Here is a 9,673-nt window from a genome sequence, read left to right on the forward strand (position 1 = left end):
TAGACAGAATCCGCCGGCTCGTGTTACGCGACTTGATGACTTGACATGGAGCGTGTCGCATACCTGGAAGGAGTTCTGACGAAATGAAGTTCAGCTTCACCAGCTCTGGGTTTGCGGCGCTGCTCTGCCCATCTGGCCGGTTTAGTTTTTCCTGCGGTGGCCTGCGTAATCCTGCACATGTGATGAGTACGCAGGCCGGGTTTGCTAGGTTTCTGCTGCGACGGCAGTGGATCACTAATCGGAGATCAGTACGGGATTTTAATTAAAGGGACCGCAGTGATGGAAGCATGTTGTGTGTGGATTGTCTTTCTTCTTTGCAGTGTGTCACCAACCAGAGAAGCATCTGTAACCACCCCCCCCCCTTATCTGCAGTGCTCTGTCATCGACCAGGCCCTGCCCCCTAACAGAGACGTACAGTATTGGCGTATGGATGACACAAAGCCAATAGGAATATCACAGTGGATGTGTGCGTGTGTGGCGTTTGCGCTGGCTGCGTGTGTGGCGTTTGCGCTGGCTGCGTGTGTGGCGTTTGCGCTGGCTGCGTGTGTGGCGTGCTGTGCCGGTGTTCGTCTGCCTGTCTGTGCCGTGACCGGCACACCCAGGCGGGGGAAGCCCCTCCGAGGGGGCAGATTAAAGCCAAATGTCTCCTTCGTGTCCAGTTGCTGGGTTGTTTAGATATTGTATGGGTGAGGGGCCTGCAGGGTCCTTCTGCTGGTTCCAATATGGAGAATTAGTGCCTGAACGTGGCCCCCCTCCCCCCGTCAGGGGTTCCCATCGGGACCCGGGGCGCTGCACTCATAGGAACCAGATTGACTCTCTAAAAGCATTGAATTGGTGTCTTTATTACAATGGGTCTCATTAAAAGGAAAGTCGGCTCAAACTGAATGGGATTGACAAGCTGTTTGGCTTGGAGAGCTTCCTACTGCAGAGGTCATGCTTGCCCCCCGCCCCCCCCAGCAGTAATTTTGTGGTCTTCCCAAGCACCCCCAGTTGGTAGCAGATGTGACTCTCAGTCTGTCAGCATGACCACCACAGGCCTGAGGCCCCACCCAAAACAATCCTGACCGCACGGCTGTGCTTGGGCTGATGGCCTTTCCTGGCCTTGGTTAAGCATGGCAGCCATTTTGGCCTCAGTTATAGTTTAACCCTTTCTGTTTTGGGCCACGTTCTGCTGATAACTGAAAATGTCCGCCTGGAGCTCCGCCTGCTCCCGTCTCCCAGGTACTCCTACCCCTTTGTTCGTTACCCGTGTAACCCGTGGGTACCTCCTCTCCCCCTCGTCTGCCACCCGACTTGTATTTGAGGTTTTGTTGTGTGTCACCCAGCCATCGTCAGAGCTCTGAAAGTCTAGCTGCACCCCTTTCCTCAGATGTGGAGTGGAGGGCGGCTGCGGATCAGGAAATGCTGTCCCCGGATCGGCAAGGATCTGACAGATTAGCCTGCTTCAGAGTAGCTGCTTCCCTCGCGGCCGTGTGTAGATCCCTCTGCTCTCGGCCCTGTTCTCCAAATCGCACTGGAATCAGATTTGCACAGTTATTAGGACTGATTGTGCACCTTAAGAGCAGCGTTTAGGGAAGTTACTCACAAACGTAATCCATTACAGACAGAGGTGGAAAGTTCAGGCCTAGAAAATACAAATCCAGACCAAGGTTTTGTTTCAACCGACCACTTGACTATAAAGAGTCAGTCACAGAGTATTCAACTTTCCACCTCCGTCTGTAATGGATTATTTTTGCGGGTAACTTCCCCATCACCGTTTAAGAGCTTTAAGGCGAATTATGGGAGAAATTGGCATAAGGTAGGAATTAAAAGTGCACGGTGGGAATGGGAGTGAGTGTCGAGGGTCAGGTTCTGTAAAGCCGAGGTGTTTGGGACAGTGCTACAGTGTGCCATGCTGTCTTTGTCACCTTTACTCCAATGACAGTTTGTACCAAAGCTCGTGCCGCCTCGTGTAACTGATAACAGCTGGCTCAGCTGCAGGAAGTGTGTGGGGACTCTGGTAGTGGGGGGGTCCATGGTGGGAGGTGACCTGTCATTTGCTTCCAAGAACATTCAACAGCACCACCTGCTGGTGCCTGTGATGTACTGCGGCATCCACATCTGGGGCCCTTATGGCACTTGAACTTCTCTTAATGACTCTGTAACTGGCTTGTTGTAAATACACCTGCTAGGTTTTACACTGAAACAAGAATGAACGCTTGAATGTCTGGAATGAGGATCCTGGCAGAGAACAAGTTACTGTTACTATGGTAATATCTTAAGTATATATACATCTGATACTGCTAACTGAACCTTCTAAATACAGTAAACCTAATTTAATTGTCAATGTAGGACTTAAAGCAGAAGACTCCAGACATTTTGGTGGCTCATCTGGATGTTCACTTGGGTTGGATGGTATGACTCTGGTCTAGTTGGGAAATGTTCCAGAAATAAGTCCCCGATTTACATGCTTTTCCCAGACTTAATAGCTTGTGTTTGTAAAGCATTTTCCATTATCCAGAGGTGATGCCGGTTTTTAACACCAATTGCCGGCTTGTGTCATGAAGAAGGGGCCGAACCCGGAGCTGGCCTCAGACCTTGGGCTGGTATTTAAGGTCCCCCCTTCGCCAGGACCATGAGCCAGCAGCCGGCTCCATAAAGCCGCCCACCCCCCAGCCCAGGCCGGCTTTAGGAGGTGTTGATGGGGTGTTTGCTTGGTTTACAGGCATTAGGTTGGGGCTTCAGTCCCAGGTCCCAGCCCCCTTCATTTTTGCATGCTGACTCCATCTTCAGCTGAGCCCAGTCTATCCCCTCCCATGATGCATTGCAGGAGGGTTTCCCCAGTTCCCTGAAAATGCATCTCAGCAAGTGGACTCAGCTTTACGGGGTCCCTCTGGTCCGAAATGCTGACTGATCGAGGCTGTGGCTCCTCTGAGGTGACGTTGAAAGTCTGCAAGGCTGCAGGAATTGCTGAACGAGCTGGGTTTCTGTAGTTGTTACTGTAACTGGGGTGGCATGTGGCTCAGCAGGTTAGGACTTCGTCCCTGTGACCGGGAGGTGGTCGGTTCAAATCCCTGTGCCAGCAGACTGATGACACCGGTGGGCCTCTGAGCAAGGTCCTTAACCCCCAACAGTTCGAAGGGCTCCACACGACTGACCCTGTGCTGTGACCCCCCCCCCCCCCCAAGCTTGCTTTCACCCACACGTGTGTCTCATGGAGAGCAAGGAAGGGTGGGTGAGCAGGCTCTCAATCAAAGGGGATCAATAATGTAAGAAGGGAACTTGTCACAGCAGGTGGGCAGGACTCATTACACTTCCAGAGCTGCTGTTGGTGTGACACCATCTCAGCAAAGTGGCACCTTCTCTTCTCCAATGTTGGGTTTTAAGAGAACTGCTCAGAGCGGGGAGACTGGGGGGATTTTGCAGACACCCCCAGGCCCTGTCCTTGGACCTCTGACCAGCTGACGGCGTGGGAACCCCTCCCCCACGGCCACCAGCATCGCCGGGGTGGTTAGGCGATCCATTTCCTTTTCCAGGGCTTTTTTTTGTAAAAAAAAAAACCCTGGCGCATGTGTAAATGGGTAGCAACAAGATCTCCCAGTCCCCCCCCCCCTGCAAAAAAACAGGCCTTTCTCTCTCCTATCCCATAATCAGTTTTATGGTGTGATCAACTGTACTGGTCTGACACGGGTGATCAAACCATGAAATCACCATCAGCCCCCATCTGCTGAGATATCTCTGTTCAGGCCCCCAGCCTCAGTCTGGCCCCTCCCAACTAGAACCCCCCCCCCCAGCACACTCCTCAAAGCCAGCATGCTTGCATACCTGACTGGTGCATCAACGTCCTTTCTTTGCCTACAGTGATGTCATTTCCTCCCATATTTCATGGCTGTTATCATTGTGTCGTGTTGATTTGACACTACAGTCTGCAAGAAGCACTCAGGTAAGAATTGTATTGTACCATATATGGCCAAAAAATTTTTAGTTAGGTTAGATTTAGGTTAGAGTTTGTCCCCACTTTAAATGGCATGGAGCTTCAACCAATTTCATTTACAATTGTTTCACTTGGTTTTCGTAAGCAGTGTCTGTGATAGCTGTGTGTTTAGTCTCCCTGTGAGTTTTGTGATTTCCGGTGCCATTTTTAGTTCATGGATTCTCACCTATATGTTACCCTGCATGCACCAGGGTAAGCGCAGCTCTCTGGTTTCCCGCTTCCGCGCAGAGGTGAGTAGGAGGTGCATAGGGCTGCTGAGGCAGTGCCTGCCCTCAAGGGGGCAGTGTGGAGTCTAGGCTGCAAAATCAATACTGCATCCCAAAGGGCTGACAGGCCACAGCACAGAGGAATGTGTTTGTATCTACAGCCAGCGTGGTGAAGCTGGACATTTTGCAGCTCGAGCGTCTGTCCTGGTCTGGAGGTGGTCGCACGGTGTCACTTTGGACCCTGCATTTTTGTCTGGGGGGAGGGGGTGTCGGTCAGGCTCCCTATCGCTGAGCCCTTAATGCAGTCCTGACGCCTCCCAGGCTCTGGGGACCAGTCCACATCTGGACTGCATTACTGGCCCCCACACTGCCGTCAGATGGGAAGGCAGAGTCCGGCCTGCTCCGTGGGGGGTTCAGCGCCTCCCCCCCCCCCCGCTCCATCTCGCTCCCTCTCACTGCCCCTCTGTAAGTGTGTCAAAGTCCTTCTTGTAACAGAGGACATGTTGATGGAGGTTCTGGCTTAAGGCCCGGCCCTCCGCGGTGAGCGGCACCCAAGCAGGGGATGAGAGAGCGGGGGCCCATGCGGCAGCGTGGCGGCGATACCCTGACTGAACGTAAGCTGGACTGTCAGCCATGCGCTTCATAGAGCGGGGCGCTGATGTGGCCTTTCACCTGAACGTGAAACTCAAGACAGGCAGAGTGGCCTGGAGGAGTGGGGAGTGGGGGGGTGGGTGGTGCAGAATATTTAATACCCCCTTCAAGTGCTGTTATGTTAGAGCACTCTCCCCTACCCACTTCATTAAACTCTTGTTATGTATGGGGGGTGTTTTTAATGTGGTCTGAGAGAGGTTGACCCACACAAAGAGGGCTCTCTCACTGCCCCCCCTCCCTCCACCCCAACCCCCACCCCCCCCCACCCCCACATCAATTAAGGCATCGTATTTCCACTGTGTCAAAGTGCCGGTGTGACATGTAGTCTTGTGAAACGGGATACTTCGCACCAAATCAACTTTTATGACGGTAAATTATATACCGTGCTTTTTTTTTTTGCTTTTTTTCCTCACATTGGTCTAAAAAAAAAAAGAAAAAAAGCCTGCAAGGCCAGAGGTGGGAATAACCTGGAGGCACGACGTGAAAGAGGAGATGTGTGTCTGCATATCCCTGTCTGCAGGAGAAAAGAGGAGATGTGTGTCTGCATATCCCTGTCTGCAGGAGAAAAGAGGAGATGTGTGTCTCCATATCCCTGTCTGCAGGAGAAAAGAGGAGATGTGTTTCTGCATATCCCTGTCTGCAGGAGAAAAGAGGAGATGTGTGTCTGCATATCCCTGTCTGCAGGAGAAAAGAGGAGATGTGTGTCTGCATATCCCTGTCTGCAGGAGAAAAGAGGAGATGTGTGTCTGCAGGAGAAAAGAGGAGATGTGTGTCTGCAGGAGAAAAGAGGAGATGTATGTCTGCATATCCCTGTCTGCAGGAGACTCCTCACATGTGTCCTTTCAAAGAAGCAGACATGATGGACACAAGCCTACGGCAGCTCAGGAATAAGTTGCAGATTCACTCGGTTTCCACGTTCACCACGGCTCACGGTGGCACGTCTTTCCTGCCCATTTCCACCGCATTTCTCGCCCAGCGTGCGGCAGAAGGTTCACGGGGTGCGACGGCTCGCTGAAACCGCCGGTTCCTACAACCAGCTGCCCCCCCTTACAGAGTCTGGGCCCACGATGGAGGTTCACGAGCTGCGGAACCTGGACAAGTTCCAGAAGAGAGGTTTGGGCCAGGATGCAGCTGCCCGATCTGGCCGCAGTAGGAAGCAGGACCTGAGAGACTGCAGATGGCGATGATTCCCGGACGCCCAGGGTGCAGCTTTGAAGGGCGACTTTGCAGGGTGGGTATGAAGAAAACTCCTGCTTGAATCCTCACCCAGTGAGTCTCCTCCTGAACCCAAAGGTACCTTTACAGCAGTGCTCCTTGTCCCTGCTTCTGGAGCGTCTTTGCATATCTCTGTCACTTCCGTCTAAAAGGTCTACGTTCTTTTGTTCTTCAGTGGTCGTTGCGTAGCCCTCAATCCCCAGCCCTTGCAACCCGACCCCCCCCAGTCCCTACTATACCAAATAACCATAACAAGATCACTACAACCCCTCCCCCCTCCACACACACACACACACACACACACACACACACACGTACACAGACACAGCATGAGAGCTGATCATATTTTTTGTTTTCCCCTCCTAGATCTCTATCTCCACCTCAGCTTCACTGCAATACCCCCCTCCCCCCGACTGTGTGTGAGTGTGTGAAAGGGTGTAGAATGTGTAGAAATTCCTCAGAATGGTAAAAGCAGCAGTAGTGCTGGGTAACGAGAGTAAAGGCTGGGTGAGAACAAGGAACCCAAAAACCATCATAAAATACCAGCTACGGGCTCTGCTAAACAGTGTCTGTGATCCCAAAGAAAACAATCCCACCAAAATTGAGGAAGGGCAGGGTGGGGGAGGCAAATGGGGTGCACGATTGGCAGGGGGCCTCTGCAGTCCCTAACCCCAGCTTGACATCTGCAGGGACTGCAAGGAGGGGTGTATTACAGGCATGTGCCAAACACAGAGGCTCATTCATGTTACTGTCCTGTGTGTCTTTGCTGAGCAGTTTACAGTTTTCAGCTTCACTGGATCATTCGACTGCAGCTGTTAGGTCAAGAGTATAGGTGCAGCAGCATTTCCTGTCCTGGGGTTGCAACCAGTTTTGGTTTCAGCCCCAGTTCCACCAGCACATCAACTGTGTGCATTAGACAGATACGGGTGAGCAGCCTTTGGCTTAATTTTTTGTTTGTGCACCGTTTTAAATTGAGCTAGGAATGAATGGAAAGGCTTTTAGCTAAACTGAAGATGAGACAGAGTGTCAGACTGACAGCAGGTGAGCAAATTACCTGAGAGTAACTTCCCTGTAATGCTACTCGTTTCGGCCATTTGTTAAATCCAGCAGCAGGATAAATAGATGCGGTATTTTTCTGCCCTCTATTGGCCGAGTTGTGAACTGCACCCGTAGAACCACACGTCCATCCACCTCCATGTTCGAGCCGCTAATCCTGTATCGGGTCACACGGACTTTACACACAGTACAGTACATTTTGATTATTAATCACTGCTACTGGAATCACAAAACATTTGTCTAGATAGAGGTTAAGCCTGGAGTTCAGTACAGACCAGAGACCTCAGTCTGTGGACCTGGAGCAGACTCTCCTCTCAAGATCAGATCTCTTTATCAGAAGCAGCTGCAATGCCAGAGCTTAATGCTGAGCTCTAGGGGGTGTTAGAGGTCAGAGCTTACACCCATCACGGTGACTCTTTGATCCTGGCGTGGTGGAGATTGACTGCTCTGCCAGGGCTGGCGTCTGGGTGTTGCGGGGAGAGAGGGAGGGGCTTCTGGGCCTCTATTAGGCTCCACTGAGTTTACAAGCCCCCTGAGACCTGTGTCCTGAGAACACTCCAGTCCAGGCTCCCTTTCAAAGGCGATGGAGGCACTTAGTATAAATCATGTCCACAACTTCAGCACCATGTGTGTTTTGGATACCACCCCCACCCCCAGTCTCCTAGGTTCAGCAGTGGAAAAGAATCAAGGTCTCTGTGATCGTGTGTGAAGTCTACCTAGACATGATCCACAGTCATCATAATGATCAGTTTGTATGAAATGCTTTCAAGGAGGGTTTTGCGTCGGTGAAATCAGGGCTGGGTACACACAAAGCCATCAACCACACTACCCACCAGATCTGACATGCACCAGTACTGTGATCTGAATGTGTTGCTCAATGCCCATGTGAAGACCAAGGCGAGCCCCACCACCAGACCACACATGGTGCCAAGTTGGTGCCCTATGTGTCCCCTTGTTACCTAATGCAGTGTTTCTGAACCCAGCCCTCAGGAAACCCCAGATGGTCCATGTTTTTGCTCCTTCCCAGCTCCCTACATGAGAGGGAGCAAATATGTAGCCTGTCTGTCAGGAAACCAGGAGGAAACGCGTAGCCCAACACTGACCTAATGGGTTTGACTGGCACTGATGCTGAAAATAACAGGACATTACAGTATTCACCAAATGTTCAGGTTTAATGCAGAAGGGCACATTTGAAACAAATTTGAAGGTTGAATGAGGTCAACATCAAGATGGCCCCATCTGAGGGGCTGATTTAAATAAGGAGCGGAGGACAATTCCAACCAGAAATGTAACTGCAGTCAGCCCCTCCTCCTGTAAAAAGATTCTGAATTCAAAGTTCCATTGTCATGTACCATATGGAGAAAAGTTTTGGGACACTTGGCCATTACACCCACAGGAACTTTTACGAAGTCCCATTCTAAATCCATAGGCACTATATGGAACTGGTCTTGTGGGAAGCCCTCCCAGAAGAGTGGCAGCTGTTATAGCTGCAAAGGGGGGACCAACTCCATGTCAATGTCTATGGATTTAGAATGGGATGTCATAAAAGTTCGTGTAGGCATAATAGCCAAGTGTCCCAATACTTTTATCCATATAGTGCATGTACATTGAAATTCTTGCTTGAATACCTTCTCCACAGACAAAGCAGTGTGATGTTGAAATACAATAAAAAAAACTAAGTGCATAACACTCACTACTACAAGATATCAAACAACATAAAACGTCTTACAACATATATGTCATGACCTGCTCGTCCGATCCTCCTGTGTGCCACGCCCCCCTCGTTACCTCGTGTTACTTCCCGATTGTAATCACCTGTTGCCTGTTAGGTTCAGCCTGTCCTGTGTATTTAGTCCGTGTCTGAGTTAGTTTCCCCAGATCCGTCATTGATGCTGTCTACCGTGTTTCATCGTCTGTCCTCAATAAACCCCGTTTGCCAGTATTACCGGCTTCACGCCTCTGTTTGCCTGCTCGTCTGCGCGGCGGACGAAACAATATAAGTCATACGTGGCAGAACAAAGTAGCAATATGAAGAGGTGCAGGGGGCAGAATGCAGAGATGTTACAGCAGGATTACAGAATTAAGTAAGGAATAATTGACGACGGGCCGTTGAATTATTAGAAAAATAATGCACACCCGAGGTGGTGATGCGTTACACCTCGGGTGTGCATTATTTTTCTAATAATTCAACGGTCCGGAGTCAATTATTCCGCTTATACTACGGTTGCCACACCTCAAGACATCGATCAGATGATATATTTCAAGGGATTCGCCCGGTTTTTCTACTTAAATCGCTATTGTGAGTAGGATTATTTCTTCCGCATCTCATCCAACGACTCTTTTGCTAGTTCCAAAACGTCATTTTAAAGCTGGCAATGGAGGCTTGAGCCGTTGATAGCAGACTAATGCAGTTAATAATGAAGTTATTAGAAAGAGAGCGAGAGAGACAGAGACACAGAGAAAGAGAAACAGAGAGAGAGAGAGCTTGTATGAATTAGGCTACCTCGATCTGTGTGTCCCTCAACAGTGTTCTGAAGCACCGTCTCTAAACTGTATGTCTGCTTTAAGATGC

Source organism: Paramormyrops kingsleyae, chromosome 14 (genome assembly GCF_048594095.1).
Source record: "Paramormyrops kingsleyae isolate MSU_618 chromosome 14, PKINGS_0.4, whole genome shotgun sequence".
Classification (NCBI taxonomy): Eukaryota; Metazoa; Chordata; class Actinopteri; order Osteoglossiformes; family Mormyridae; genus Paramormyrops; species Paramormyrops kingsleyae.